Source organism: Talpa occidentalis, unplaced genomic scaffold (genome assembly GCF_014898055.3).
Source record: "Talpa occidentalis isolate TD23 unplaced genomic scaffold, MPIMG_talOcc4v2.1 talOcc4.2, whole genome shotgun sequence".
Classification (NCBI taxonomy): domain Eukaryota; kingdom Metazoa; phylum Chordata; class Mammalia; order Eulipotyphla; family Talpidae; genus Talpa; species Talpa occidentalis.
In genome coordinates, this window is record NW_023602073.1 from 53,916,543 (window position 1) to 53,933,318 (window position 16,776).

Genomic DNA, 16,776 nt, shown 5'->3' on the forward strand with positions numbered 1-16,776 from the left:
TATGTACCAGTGCCTACAAAAAATCTTTGTTTCTGGGACTCCCTGATGACCAAGGGAATACTTATTAATGCAATCACCACTAAGGCCTGAGAGTGATCCCCCACCAGGGAGCTAACATACTGTACAATACAAAAGACCTCCCCTGTATCACCTGCTGCTCCTCTTAGCAGAGTATTTCAATAAATCCATGTGTTCTGTTACCCACTCTGTCTCTGGTGAATCCTCTCACAAATAAACTCTGCCACACCCTAAACCACTTGCCTATACCCCAGTTCTTATATGCAAAAATAAATAAAAATAGAACTTAAAAAATATCAAATATGCAGATGATGTAGTTGAAGAAGATAATGTCTACAAGTTGAACAAAGTAACAGATGAAACTATGTCAAGGTCAGTGGAACTTACCTTTTTCATCTTCATATTTATGGATATAATAAAAGAACTTACCTTTTTCATCTTCATATTTATGGATATAATAAAAAGAAGAAAGAAACAATTAATTCAAAATATGAACAATATCAGGAAGGGAGGAGGAAAAAGTTATTTTATTTTATTTTTTTTTAAAGATTTATTTTATTTATTTATACAAGCACTGGGTACAGTCAGAAGCGCGGGAGGGTGAGAGAATTCACCAGAGCCAGAGCCGGGAGAGAGCAGGCAGAAGGACTGAAGTACACTGCTGAGGGGAGCAGCGGGTGGCAGGAGAAGTCTGCGCACCATGTGGGACCCTCCTCTGGTGGCCGGAGAGCAGCCAGGGATCAAACTGGCGCTACAGAGGCTGTGGGCAGCTTCACAACACAGTGCTCAACTGCTGCACCACTGGGGAGACCCAGTTATCTTCTTATATGTAAACAATGAGGTAGAGGTCAAAGAAATCAAGAAAAATGTTACATTTATTACTCAGCATTCAAAAAAGATAAACACATGCAATTTGCAGCAACATGGATGGCACTGGAAGGGATCATGCTCAGCGAAATAAGCCAAAAAGAAAAAGAAAAATACCGGATGGTCTCACTCATAGCAGGAATCTAGAAAACTTAAATAAGGGACCAGGAAAATGAATATAAGAAAGTGAAAATCAAAATCAACAAAAAACTATGAACCAGAGACACTTTTTGGGGGCTGGGGGCGGGAGGGAAAGGATTGGGGTCAGAATGGGGCGTTTGCAATTGTATGGGGGAATATAAAAATAAAATTCAATATTTAAAAAAAAAAAAAAAAAATTGCATCAAGGGCCTCCCTGGTGGCGCAGGTGGTTGAACGCTACAATGTGAAGCTGTCCTGAGCCTCTGCAGTGCAGTTTCCATCCCAGTGGGCCGGAGAGAATCCCACACTGCAAAGCAGACCTCTCCTGTCTTGCCTGCTGCACCCCTCAGCAGTGTATTTCGTCAATATGCCTGTTCTGTTCCCCTCTCTGTCTGTGATGAATCCCTCACCCTCCTGCACATCTGGCCTGTACCCAGTTCTTGTATAAAAAAATAATAAATCTTTAAAAAAAAAATAAAAATTGCATCAAAATTAATTTAGTACCTTGGAGTAAACTTAACAAAAGACTTGAGGGATCTAAAAAATTAAATCCCTAATATTGTTAACAAAATAGAAGACTCAAAATTTCGAAAAATATTCCCTGATGATGGATTTGAAGAAATAACATTTTTAAAATATCCATCTGTCCCAAAAAAATATACCAAATATCACAATATTTCCTTTCCAAATGCCTCAGTTTACCTTCTCTGTAATACCAGTGTTGTTTATTGAAAACAAAAGATTATCTTCTACCTAAACTTCTTTCTAATTGGGCAACCCATTGATTCTAAATATAAATGAGTTATACATAATTTGTAGATTAGTTTATAATGTCAATTGTGTAAGTAAATTTCAAGACAACTTGTGAAATATTTTCATTAAAAACTCCAAAAATTCTGAAATATATAATAGTAGATCCACTGTGAAAAGGTTCACCCATAAATATTATATATAGCAAATAACTTATATATTAACAGCCTGTGATATTTAAAGGAAAATGAAGTAACTGTAACACATTTTGTTGGAAGATTTAAAAACTATAAGCATAATCAAGTAAATAAAAAATACATTTACAGCAACATGGATGGTGCTGGAAAGGATCAAGCTCAGCGAAATAAGCCAGAAAGAAAAAGAAAAATACCGGATGGTCTCACTCATAGCAGGAATCTAGAAAACTTAAATAAGGGACCAGGAAAATGAATAACTAACTATAAGAAAGTGAAAATCAAAATCAACAAACAACTATGAACCAGAAACACTCTATGGGGGGTGGGGGACGGGGAGGGGAGGGATTGGGGTCAAAATAAGGGGTTGCAATTGTATGGGGAATATAAAAATAAAATTTATTTAAAAAAAAAGAAAAACATGTGTGCTTCAAGGACAATAGGACAAAAATCAAAGGGACACTTACAAACCCACCAAAAGCCTATGAGCATAGTGTAGAAATGTTTAACGTAACTTACCTTTTTCTATTATAATAACTTCTGAAAAACAAAGAGATAATGAGATAGAAATGTCAACCTATCAGTTGTTGTCAGTGAACCTTAATATGATATTCTTTGAAAGACCATAGATAAGATTTTACTTAAACCTAGAAATTCAAGAACAGAGCATTGAGAATGGCTCTCTGTAATGACAGTGCAAACGTGTTTATTGAGTGCACATATAGGAAAATAATAAAATTTATAAATGAAACATTCACTCTCTTTTCAAAAGAGTTGAAACAATACAGTGTGTCAAGCAAAGCACATACCAACTTGGAAGCATAAAGTTACAGGGAACAAATTTCAACTATGTTACCCAGAATATAACAATGATGGACATAGCTGTGGATTATGTTAATCTATGTCTTTTCTCAGAAACTTTACCATAGGACTGGGTAAGCTTCTACTGCACAGAAACTATAAAGGTATAAAGTAGAGAGGAATGAAATGAAGAAAGTGAGGAAAATGGAAGGAGAATAAAAAAGAACTTGGCATAGACCTAAAAACACAATAGCAATAGGACATATCTGAATGAGTATGAATAAGAGATTGCGGAAAAGAATAAAATAATGAGAAAAGAGTAAAAGATGATCTCTAAAACATAAACTGTTCTTGAAAAGAAAACATTACCTGGAGTTTGGAAAGCTGATAAAAAAACAATAGAAAATACTGTATGAATGTTATGGGAAAAAGTAAGTGCACCTTAAAATTTTGCTTATTTTTGATATCATAAAACTTGTGAATTTTGAGGTTGCTGGCATTTAAAAATATTGAAATACAATTAACTTTTTAAATATTGGTTTCACATAGTTCCATATTGCTAAGCTCATTTATTAAGTCTGGTAGATTTGTGTTTATGTAGATTCCAGTGGATTTCTACACAGATGCCTTTTACAAATAGAAGTAGGTATATTTTATTGTATCCAACTTTCATGCCTCTATTCCTTGACAAGATTCTTTTTAAAAATGTTTTTATGTATTTTTGAGGGGTTACATTGTTTTACAGCAGTATATATATATATATATATATATATATGTATATATATATGTTTTATGGTATAGGTTCACACATCTTCAAATGTATGGCATTACACTACTCCTACTAGGAAGCACCACTAATCCTCCAGCATTATCAGTGGGACCCCTCCCATAATGCCCCCATCAAAACCCTCCCTTACAGTAAACTAAGTTCTGCTGCCATTTTCAAGGACTGGTTGTTTTTGTCTTTTCCTTTGCTTTATTCTCTGTATTCCACATATACTTGAAAACATTCTGTTTTTCCCCATCTGGTTTATTTTGCTTAATATAATCCTCTCCAATTCCATGCATGTTGCTGCAAATGGCAAGATTTTCTCTTTTGAAAAATAGCTAATGCTTAAGTGAAGCTTTTTTTTAAGTAAACACATAAAAAAAAGGAAATGAATTGTTCAATTGCATTGAAGAAGTCTGAATCAAATGACATGGTATCTCTAATATCTTGGAGCTAACCCACATTATGAAAATTTTGAAAAGTCCAATATTTTTGGCATATTATTAATAAAATTTCCTTGAAGCAAATTAAATATCTGTGTAGAATATAATAAGAGGGTAAATCAGCAAACCGAAAATGGAAGAGATTGAATAACAAATGAGATGACCAACTTCTGTAGAAGATAAATTCAAGAGAAAGCCATGCAAAAATAGGCATGTGTTTGAGTTAGGGAAGATAACTAGGAAGAGCTGAAGGTTAAGTACTTGTCACAGATCAAGCCATGACTAGGTATATAGAAAAATACTCGCAAATTTTACTCCTAACATGTGCCAATAAAATAAAAAGAAAAATATGTACTGAAATGGAGGAACAAGCCCAGGAATAGGGCATATCTAAATGAGCATGAATAAGAGAAAGTGGAAAAGAAATAAAGTAATGTGAAAAGAGTAAAAAAAGGGCAAAAACAGAAAATAATTAAAAATAGCTGTTAAAAAATAGATTTCTCAATATGGGATATGTGATAGTAGTTCTAGCTTTGAAAATTTTGTACAAAGATATACAGAGTGAACACCATGTTCCTGTCAACCCAAAGTCCTTCATCTCATTAAGTCTTCAAAAACCAGTAAATAGAAAAACAAAATTTCTAGTTAGAGAATGTATAGAATCAAAAAAGAGGAATGGGGAAGTTCAGAAGGCTGAGAAATTGAAATGGAAAGACTTAATATGAATAAAGTTCATAACCAATGAATTGAGGGGGAAGGGTGGGCATCTAGAAGAGCAAATAAATAGGTGACATAGAGTGTAAAAGACAGAGAATACTCAGAAAAGGAGACACCAGTGATTTCTACAAGGGTGGGATTAATGGTCATCAGAAAATTTACCATTTTTTGCCAGAGGTTTTTCTAAAAAGTAAAATGAAGAGGTCATGGTAAATATAATAGGGGGGAAACATGAAAGCTGCATTTTAATGAAGAATTCACATTTCAAGTTATACCTATTTGCATGGAGATAAAATACACATGTGAAGTTTTGTGGCATACATACAAAAGAAAAGGTGGATGAAACTTACTATTTTCCAGAGCATGTTCTTCCAAAATGTAGAAGGGACACGCAATGAGACTTTAATGAATGGAGGAAGAACTATTAAAATATTTTATTGTGATGCCTGACTTTCAAAAATTTCTTGGTCTTGTTTTACATTACTTGAGCTATTATTATTTGTTAGTTAGCTTTAATAAATTCTTTATTATATAATCTACCATCATTATTATTATGGCTATGTGTATAAAGAAGACATTAAGGCTGAATTAGGTAACTTGAACCAGTGTTGTAGAGGAAATGCAGGCTTCATTTCCTGTATGTTTCCAACCAGAATACTTTCTCAACTGATGAATAAATAAATTTGTGTGTTGTGGACCTCTGTGTTAGTTAATGTCTAAACAAAGCACTTCTTAATAAAATGTCATAAAAATGTTAAGTACTAAGTAATTGTTACAATGATATCATATGTTGGAGAAAAATTAACATGTCAGAAATTTAGAGAATGCTGATAATTTAGAAACACATTACTAACAAAATTTATTTCACCCCCTCACACAAAATAGTAAGTCTTCATAGATTATATTTAGAGAGGAAATTAGCACAGAAACAATAAAGTCATGACATGGAAACAAATGGAATGAGGAAAGGGAGGAGAAAGGAAGAAGGAGAAAACATAACAGAGAATATGGAGTAAGCCTAAAGCACAGAAGCAGTAGGGCATATCTGAATCCAGTAGAAATGACAGAAAGTGGAAAATATGAAAAGAAGTGAGAAAGAAAAGAAGGAAAAGAGTGCTCTCTAAACTGAACTTTGCTCTTGAAAAGACAAGATAGAGAATACCATATTAATGTGATGGGAAACAACAAGTGTAACTTAAACTTTTATTTGGTGTTTTTAAAATTTTAGATTTTAGTTTTGTTGCTAGCACATAAAATATAGAATACAATTATTTTTTAATATTTATTCTGCATTCTTTCACATTTCTAAGATTACTTACTAGGTCTAGTACATTTGTGTGTATGTAGAATTTACTGTATTTTTCTACACAGATCCTATCTGTGAATAGAAGCAGTTAGTTGTATTTATTATGTCCAATTCTCATGTCTGTTTCCTTATCATCCTTTTATTTTTCTTTATTTTTGACTTAAGGAAATAGAATTTATTGAATCACATGTCAGAAAAGATTAGTGATAGGGCTTGTTTAGGCATGCTTTTTCAGGAGGTCCTGTAATACATTAGGACATGTAGGTTTCTCTGTAAAATAATTTCACTTTACTGCTGATTTTATTTTATTCATTATTATTATTGTTTTTAAAAATTCTTGTTTATTTTTAGCAATATAGGATTCCCTTCTCAGGTGTTGTCACTGTAGTTTTCCCATCACCAATGTGCCCGCAGTCTTCTACCACACTCCACTGCACTCTCTCCCCCACTTTTTCTACTCTCCCCCTCTCCCTGCATTCCTTAATGTCTCAAAACTAAGATCTACATGCAAGTGTCAGTCTTACAGTTTGTCGTTGTCTGGTCCTTGGTTTCTTTTTATTTTTAATGTATGCTTGTTTATCTGAAACACGAGGCAGTTATATGTACTGTACATTAACTTTTGAATGAAATTTTGTAATTTTGCTTTCCATTTCATTTTTCTATTTAATTACTTTAAAATTTTATATTTTATGTTTTTTTTCATTCTGTTAATTTTTTGCTCTGTTATAGTGTTTCATATTGGATATGATATTTTGTTAGATTTTGGTTTACATCTTTAAAAAAATTAGTGAATTCACATTGGGTTTACATTCTTTTTAGTGTTTGGAAGTATAGGATCTAACCCTTCAGATGTATTCCTAGCAGCACATCACCCAGCAAAACATATGATGTCCCTCACAATACCCTTTTGTGCTCTATCCCTACCTTTTTCTCAATCTCAACCTCCCAGTCACCCTGGATGCCTGTTTCATGGTCAGCATTCAAGAGTTGGTTTTAAAGTTTGTCTTTGTCTGACACTTTCTTTGATTTCTCTATATTATATATATAATGAGACCAATCAATATTTATCTTTCTCCTGGCTAATTTCACTTAGCAAATCCTGTCCACTACAACTATGTTGCCACAAAGGCATGCTTTATCTTTTTTCATCACTAAGTAGTATTCCATCATATACATATACTACTTCTTGTTTATCCACTCGTGTCATTAGAAACTCAGGTTGTTTGCATAGCTTGAATATTGTAAATATTCTTGCAATAAACATGGAAGAGCAAGTTTCCTTTTGAATTAGTGTTTTTGTATTCTTCAGGTAGAAAACTCTAACTGGAATTTTCGGTCACATGGTAGATGCTATTTTAATTTTTTGCTTAAAAAAATCAAAGGTGTTGAACATTTTTTCATATGTCTGTTGGCCATTTGCATTTCCTCTTCAGAGAAGTTTCTTTTTAGCTCTTCAACATCACTTGTAATCAGGGAAATGCAAATCAAAACTACCATGAGATACCATCTCACACCAGTGAGAATGGCACATATTAAAAAAACTAGCAACAACAAATGTTGGCGAGGGTGTGGAGAAAAAGGAACTCTTGTGCACTGTGGTGGGAGTGCAAACTGGTCCAACCACTATGGAGAGCTGTGTGGAGATTTCTGGACCTACTAAACATAGAGCTTCCATATGATCCAGCAATTCCACTCCTAGGTATTTACCCAAAGGACACAGAAACATCAATTGCAAAGAACACCTGCACCCCTATGTTTATAGCAGCACTGTTTACAATAGCTAAGCTTTGGAAACAGCCCAAATGCCCAAAAATAGATGACTGGATCAAGAAGATGTGGTACATATATACCATGGAATATTACTCCAGCATTCAAAAAATAAACACATGCAATTGCAGCAACATGGATGGCGCTGGAAGGGATCATGCTCAGTGAAATAAGCCAAAAAGAAAAAGAAAAATACCGGATGGTCTCACTCATAGCAGGAATCTAGAAAACTTAAATAAGGGACCAGGAAAATGAATATAAGAAAGTGAAAATCAAAATCAACAAAAAACTATGAACCAGAGACACTTTTTGGGGGGTGGGGGCGGGAAGGGAAGGATTGGGGTCAGAATGGGGCTTTTGCCAATTGTATGGGGAATATAAAAATAAAATTTATTATTTAAAAAAAAAAAAATCAAAGGTGATGGCCTAGTCTACATCCCCATCAGCAGTGTAAAAGAGTACCTTTTACTCCACATAATCACCAGCACTTGTTTCTAAAAGATATAGGTCATTCTCAAAGGTGTGATGTGCCATCTCATTGTGGTTTCGATTTGCATTTCTCTGATGATAAGTAATGAACAGTTTTTCACATGCAAGTTGATCACATATATGTCTTCTTTGGAAAAGTGGATATTTAGCTATTCTGCCCAGTTTTTGTTTTCACTGTTTTCTTTTTGTTGAATTGTATGAGCTCTGTAAATCTTGATAGTAATCCCTTGTTAGAGGTATGGTTTGCAAATGCATTCTCCTATCCATAGTGTCTCTTCTTCTTAGTTACAGTGTCTCTTGTTGTCCATGAGCTTTTAAGTTACATATAGTCCCAATTACTTATATTTTCTTGCACTTTCCTTGCTGCTGGGGACAAATCCACAAAGATATCAGTGAAGCTAATGTTATAAACTGATTTGCCTATATTTCTTCTATGTATTTAATGGTTTCAGATTTTACATACAAATAGTTTATCCATTTACAATTGAAATTTGAGGTATTAGTCTAGTTCCATCCATTTATTAAAGAAAATTTAATTGTTCCTGTATATATTATTGGCTTCTTCATTATAGAATAACTACCCATATATGTGTCAGTGTATACCTGGGCTCTCAATACTATTCCATTTGTCTATGTGTTTTTATTCTAGTATAATACTCAATTAATATGTCTTTATATGTAGATTGAAGATTGGAAGTGTGATACTACCTTTCTTTTTCTTTTTTTTTTTTTTTTTTTTTTTTGGTCAGGATAGGTTTTTTCATTTGGGGTCTTTATTGGCTCCATAGAATTTCAGTAACGTTTTTTCTATTTTTTTCCTGTAGTGTCACTAAATTTTTGTTGGGATTGCATTAAGTCTGTGCATTGCTTTCAGTAGGATGACAATTTTAAAATTATTCATTGCTCCAATCCATGAGCAAGAAATATATTTCTATTACTTTGTGACTTCTATTTCTTTTAATAATGTCTTATAGTTTTCTTCCTATATGTCCTTCACCTTGTTTGTTAGATTTACACTTAGATAGCAATTTTTCATGTATTATAAATTACACTGTTGTCTTAACTTCTTCCTCTTCTATCTCACTATTTGCAGGAGGGCAACTGGTTTTTGTGTATTAATTTTTACCCTATCACATTGCTGAACTGCTTTGTTGTTTTAATTATTTGGTTGTTTCAAATATTAAGTTATTGTTTTAAATAAGTATTGCAGTGGAATCTTTAGGATTTTCTATAAATATTACTTTGTCAACTGCAAATGATAATAGTTTTACTTCTCTCCTGATTTGGAGTTATTTCATATTTTTCTCTTGCCTTATTTCTCTAGTCAGGACCTCCTTTCATTTCTATTTTGAACAGTAGTGATGAGAGTGGACATCCCTGTTGGGTACCAGATCGTAGTGAAAAATCTTTCCATTTTTCACTATTGAGAATGGTGTTTCTGTGGGTTTGTCATGTATGGCTATTATTATGTTAAGTAATTTTTCACTTATCCCCAGTTTTATATGCATTTTCATCATAAATATATGTTGAGTCTTATCAAACGTTTTCTCAGCATCTATTTATCTAACTTTTATTATTTTCATTCTGACTATTTTTTGTTCTTTTTCTGGCTCCTCAACTGAGAGACAAGGATGTATATTTGGACTCTTTCTTGTTTCTTGATGTGGATCTATACTGCAAATATTTCCCTCTTACTAAAGATGTTGTTGTACCCCATACATTCTAGAAGGTTATATCTTCATTGTCTTTTGTCTTGAAGTGTTGTTTTTTTAATTTCTTCTCTGATTTCATTTTAATCCATTAATATTTTAGTAGTTTGTTTTTCAGTTTCCACATATTAGAGGATTACCTTGATTTATTTTTGTAGTTGATTTCTAGTTTGGTACTTTTATGGTGAGAGAAGATACTTGGTATAATTTCCTGAATTGCTATTACTTGTCTTATGACCCAATAACTAATCAATCTGCAGAATGCCACATGTCCAGTGGAGAAAAATGTGTATACTGTTTTTTCAGGTTGCTGGGCCTTGTAGATATCTATTAGGTCCATGTGGTTTAATACTTTGTTTCAAGCTATATTATCTTGTTATTTGTCTTATTGATCTTTCCATTTTGTGCGTGGACTTTTGAAGTCTCCTGACAAATGTATTTTTCCAGTGATTGTTTTCAGAGTAGATAGTAATTGCCTATTTTTCTTTTGGTTCTCCTTAGTTTAGGGAGCAATAGTGGTTCTATTGTTGGATGTGTTACAGAAAGACATACATATTAGGAACTTTGTGCTTACAATCTATTTCCTTCATCTCACCAATCTTTTTGTGAAACTAGCACCCTCCCAGAAAGCAGGAAAATAATCAATGGTTATAGGAAGAGAATGTAATAGAATGGATAAAAAGAAAATGAAAAAATATAGAAAGTTAAGGAAATTTAAATAGACAAAATATGGTAGATATTGAGCACCAAAAAGCTAAGGCATGGACAAACAGAAGGGTCAAACACTTTCATAGTTACCTATTGGTACCTCACTGGCAAGCATTTTCACTCAGAATTGTAGCCACATGGGTCAAAGGCATCTCTCTTACACAGGAAATATAGTTTAATTCATACACCACACTGGTGCCACAGGGACTGAGATCAGAAATGACATCATGCAAATATGATATAACTATTTCTGGATTGGTCCAAAATAAATCAATCATTGGCCTTCTATAGGGTCTTCTACTTTTATTGAACAAAGGAAGACACATACTCATACTCAAGGGAGGTATTTAAAAACAAATGAAGTAATAAATGGCAAAAACATAAGCTGACCAACACTGCTTGGAGTTTTAATCATATAAAACATGCTATAACCATTTAGTTGATATGTACTTGAATTAAATTGATATGTACTTGAATTAGTTGATATGTACTTGAATTAAATTTATTGAAATAAATAAACTTATCATTGAATTAATGTCAAAGAAGGAAGGTATTCAAGTTCTATGGATCATATATGTGCTGTAAGAACAAATCTTTGGCAACATCCTAGGGTAATTGCTTCAGGTGTGCTGTTCATGGGGGAAAAAAAGAGTATGTAAAATGGGGTTTCTTTTCTGTTTACAGTATCAACCACAGTCTTTCACGTGCCCTTATACACATTTCATATAAAATGCAGAAATTCACAGACACACGAGTCAGATACTAAAACATGGTGAGGACACATCCAGTGAAAACACCCATCTGTTCAAATCTTAACTGGTAGCATTAAGCACATGAAGCCTACTACATACTGTACTTCTTAAAATAGGAATGGAATAGAAAAGTGTCATTAGAAAATGAGAGCATAAATCTTTTAGTGATTATAACACTGATTGATGAAAAACAAAGTAATATTGGGGGTTTGAATGAAAAGTGAATTGAGAAAATTCATTATGGGAAACCAGATGAAAAAAAGGTAATCTAAAACAATATACATGGTATAGTTAAGCAAATGACAAAATATCAGATAAGAGTAAAATTGTCACTGGTGAGGTGAAATGTGAAACAAAAATGGGACATGTACTTTTCTTGCTCAATCTTACCAATAGAGAAAAAAGAAAACCAACTCACTCAAAATGAGGACAACTGTCAGTAAGTCAAGAGGATACAAATTTTAACACATTCATAGACTTCTGTATAGTTCAAACTGAATGATATTACTGTTGGTATGTCAGGAGATACCAAAAGCCAACTGAATAATCAGAGGCAGTATTATTTTACTTCTCTATATATCTTGGTACAGAAGGAACAGCACAAACAATGAAATGCTGAGAGAAGTTTTATGTGACTTTTTTGGGGTAAACTTGATCCACATTGGTCTTGCAAAATATCTGACAAACACAAACCAATATACAAAGACCAGCACTTAAAAGAAATGAGGGATAAATCATTAAGAGTATCTGTCTTTCCAAAACAGTATGTAAGGCAGCAGATACAGTCCAATTTATTACTTCTGAAAGCAAATCATTGAAAAACATTAGAAAAGGAAAATGTTAGATTTAAATGATCATATTAGTGTTGTAAGAAAAAAACATTGGGAAACTCCTAAAGCAATGATTTCTGTGAACCTTACTGAAATATTGTTAATTGGGAGATGTATCATCAATTCCCACATGTGATAGACTGATTTATTGCTTATTAAAGGAACTTGAGATTTCATAATTAATATTTGCATTCAAAAGTCAAAAAAGTATAAATATTTACTATGCTTAAAGCAACAAGAAAATAAATATTATGTAAAGCATTTGTAACAACTAAGAACAGTTGCATAATAAATAAATTCATGATCAGTCAAAGGGTGAACACTGTATCAGTGAAATGCAACAAAATATAGCCTCTTTAAAAATTACAAAAGGTAGAAACCACATCTGGAACCTTAAGAATTATCCATATTTCTTGAGGTTTGGAAAAGTCTTCATAGTTTTGGGCCCTTATATACACAGAAGTCATAAATGAATGGACATTTTTTGGAAACTGCATGTAGAATGAAAATCATGTTCTCTTCAACCTAGTAACCTACATTTCCCAAATATCATAAGCAAAATGGTGGCATATCTCTGAGAGACAGAAGTCGCCAATGTTTAAAGGGAGATATAGAAATACAGTGAAAAGGAAGACTAAAAATAATAAAGGTTAAGGAAACAGAAATGAGGAAGATGCCATGGGAAAAGTTCATAAGAGAAGGGGGAAGGAAGAAAATAAGGCTTTCATGAGAAGTGTGATGGACGCCTGTGATTGAAAGGACAGGGGTCATTTAACACACAAAGAAAGCTGTCATTCACATAGTTTGGGAGTAGAGGGTTATAAAAGATGTTTTACCATATTTTTCCTGAGGTTCCTCTGAAAATAAAAGAAAAATAAATGTAAATATTGCAGAAATTTTTTCTTAAAATCGAATGTACAGGAAAGTTTATATTTTAATTTAAACCTATTGGGGTACAAAAACTCATGCACCAAAACACATAAAAAACACACTCAAACATCTGCTCTGCACCAACTGGAACTAATAGTCCACTTTTGTCCAAAGACTATTAAAAATAAAAAGAACATAGAAATACAATTTAAACACTGACAGAAAACTTTTCTGAAATACTAGTTATGACAGTAGCTTACAAAAAGTGTTCTTGATTTCACTTGACATTGATTTGACCTTTATTATTCAGTTTATTACATTTGTTTAAATCATTCACAGCTATGAAATGTGATAATTGATTCTCATTATTTTGGCACCTGTGCTGAGCAAAGTAGCCACTACAGGACAAATTCAATCCTGGTCAGGAAGATAACCCACATGGCGCAGCAGACCTCATTATCTCACTCTCTGCTCCCCTCAACAGAGTACTTCTGTGGATCTGCCTGTTCTGCTCCTCATTCTTTCTCTGGTGAATACTCTTACCCTCTGCACCTCTGGCCTGCCCCCATCCATTGCTTGCATAAATAAATAAAATAAATCTTTAAAAATGGGGAAAAGAGAGTAATCTTTAACAAATGCTGCAGGTGGGTCTCCTGGTGGTGCAAGGGGTTTTGACACAACCTATGAAGCTATCCACAGCCTCTGCAGTACTAGATTGATCCCCGGCCAGGGAGCTAGACACATGGCAAGCAGACCTCTCCTGACTCACCCACTGCTCCCCTCAGCAGTGTATTTCAGTGAATTTGCCTGTTCTGTTCCCCACTTTGGTGAATCCACTCAATCCCCACAACTCTGGCATCACCCCAGTTCTTGTATGCATAAATAAATAATCTTTTTAAAAAATAAATAAATGCTACAGGAAAATTGTAAAGTCACACAAAAAAATGAAGAAGGAGCCAGTTTATGGCACATCAGTTAAAAGCCAAGGCAGGTTAAGGCATTGAAAAAAGTCAGTTAACAGGAATGAGAGTAGTAATTAAAAAAAAAAATATATATATATACCGAATGCTCTGCTAAGATTTCCTGAAAAACAAAAAGTTGAGATTACCATAAATATTGTGTAAAAAGGAATATCCCTCAACTTTAAAGAAGGATTCCTGCTTAGAATTAAACCAATCACACTCTTGATACACAATCACAGACACATAGGTCATTGCATGAAAACAGACAATATTCACAAACATCTACACCAGTATAAACATTAAAATTCAATTTTTGTCCATACACTATTCTTCCCTTAAGTGATATATATACACACGTTGATTTACATAATTGAGAGAATATTTCAAGAATAGTACATCTCATGCCTACCTTTAAACTATTCCTTACCCCTTTATATGAGTTATTTTTTTATTGTTCAATGTGTAATTTTTATTAAGTATTTTGGCCTTTGATTAAATTATAGAGTCAATTCTAGTTTTAAAAAGAACTAAAATAAGCACAGATACTCAATTACAGCATCATGAAATTTATTCTAGACACACTACAGGTTCACTTGGATTTCCTCTATCCATTAAATTTTGCTATGAAGTGATAAATACATAGCCTTGTCTTTTATATGATTTCATAATTTTACTAATGCCCAAATGAAATTGGTCTTAATTAAATCCCAGCAAAGGAAGCAAATGAAGATTAAATTAAATTAATGAAGCAAATAACATGAAATACTTAAGCTATCATGTACAAATGTCACATAAACCACTTTCAAAGTTACCAGTACTAAAAGGTGACTAATTAAAAGTTGCCCTACTCAAAAAGAATGTCTGCATACATTATAGCAACCTCATAGAATGTGTGGAAGTTTAGGAACGTGAAAGGGAGAGAGTTAAAATGGGAGACATCTATACCCAATCCCCTGTGGTAGAAAATTAGAAATCTAGCAATAGAAGGAGCTAATTTATGGATATCAGTTAAAAGCCAAGGCAGGTTAAGACAGTGAAAACAATAAACAGGAATATCAATAATGAATTCATAAAAAAATTACCTAATGATTTGCTATGCTTTCCTGAAAAACAAAATGGTGAGATCAACATAAACATTGTGTAAAAAAGGAGTATTATTCAACTTTAAGGAAAGATAAACATAAACATTGTGTAAAAAAGGAGTATTATTCAACTTTAAGGAAAGATTCTTGTTTAAAACTGAACCCATCAGACTTTTGATACACACACAAACACACACACACTCACACAGAGAAAGAGAGATCGATCATTGCATAAGGACAGACAACATTCACAAATATCTACACAAATATAAATATAAAATATAAATATTCTTCCCTTATGTGATAGTTACAAACAAGTTAATTTAGTTAATTGAGAGAACTTTTAAAGAAAGCACATCTCACACCCACCTTTAAACTATTTTTCATCTCTTGAGTGAAAATTTTGTTGTTCACTGTATAAATTCTGTTAAATGCTTTGGCATTTGACTATATTATAGAGTCAATTCTAGTTTTAAAAGAACTAATAGTTAAAATAAACACAGGCACACAATTACAGCATCTTGAAAATGATTTTTGATGTACTACAGGGTTTATTTGGACTTCCTTTACCCATTATATTTTGATGTAAACTGATACATATCCTTGTGTTATGTGATTTTATAATTATACTAATGCCTAAGTGAAATTGGTTTTAATTAAATACCAGTAAAGGAAGCAACTTAAGATTAAAGGCAATGAAGCAAGTTTCAATGAAATATTTAAGCTATACTGAACATTATTTTCACCTAAACCACTTTCAAAACTGCCAGTATTGATGGGTGACAAATTAAAAGTTGCCCTAGAAAAAGAATATCTGCATAGGGTCTCCCCAGTTGTGCAGCAGTTGAGCGCTGGGTTGCGAAGCTGCCTGCAGCCTCTGCAGCGCCGATTCGATACCCAGGGGCCGGGTGAGGGTCTCACATGGCACACAGACCTCTCCTGCCATGCCTGCTGCCCCCTCAGCTGTGGATTTCATCAGTTTGCCTGTTCTTTTGCTCCCCACTCTGGCTGCGGTGGATTCTCTCACCCTCCTGCACTTCTGACTGTACCCAGTGCTTGTATAAATAAATAAATCTTTTTAAAAAAAAGAAAAAAATAAATGTCTGCATAGATTATAATAACCTCATAGAATGTAATAGAAAAGAATGAGAATATGAGGAAGTTTGGGAAACCTAATTGGAGAGAGTTAATATGGGAGATTTCTATACCCAGTTCACTAGTGTAGAAGTTTAAACATTTAGATATAGAAGGAGCCAGTTTATAGCATAATAGTTAAAAGCAATGTCCAGTTAAAACACTGAAGTTACATTAACAGAAATTAGAGTAATGAATGTATAAGAAAATATTACCTAATGCACGTATACGCTCTCCTGAAAAACAAAATGGTGAGATCAACAAAATATCATGTAAAAAAGGAATGCTGATCAACTTTAAAGAAAGACATGCATGCTCATACACACACAAAATCACACTTTATCAAAGATCATTTTACCCAAAATAAAAATGGGCATAAAAAGTTTGAACTTACTGCCTTGGAATTCAAAGAAAATGAGAGAGACTTAGGAACAGAGAAAATATTCAAGAAGATAATTGAAGAAAAG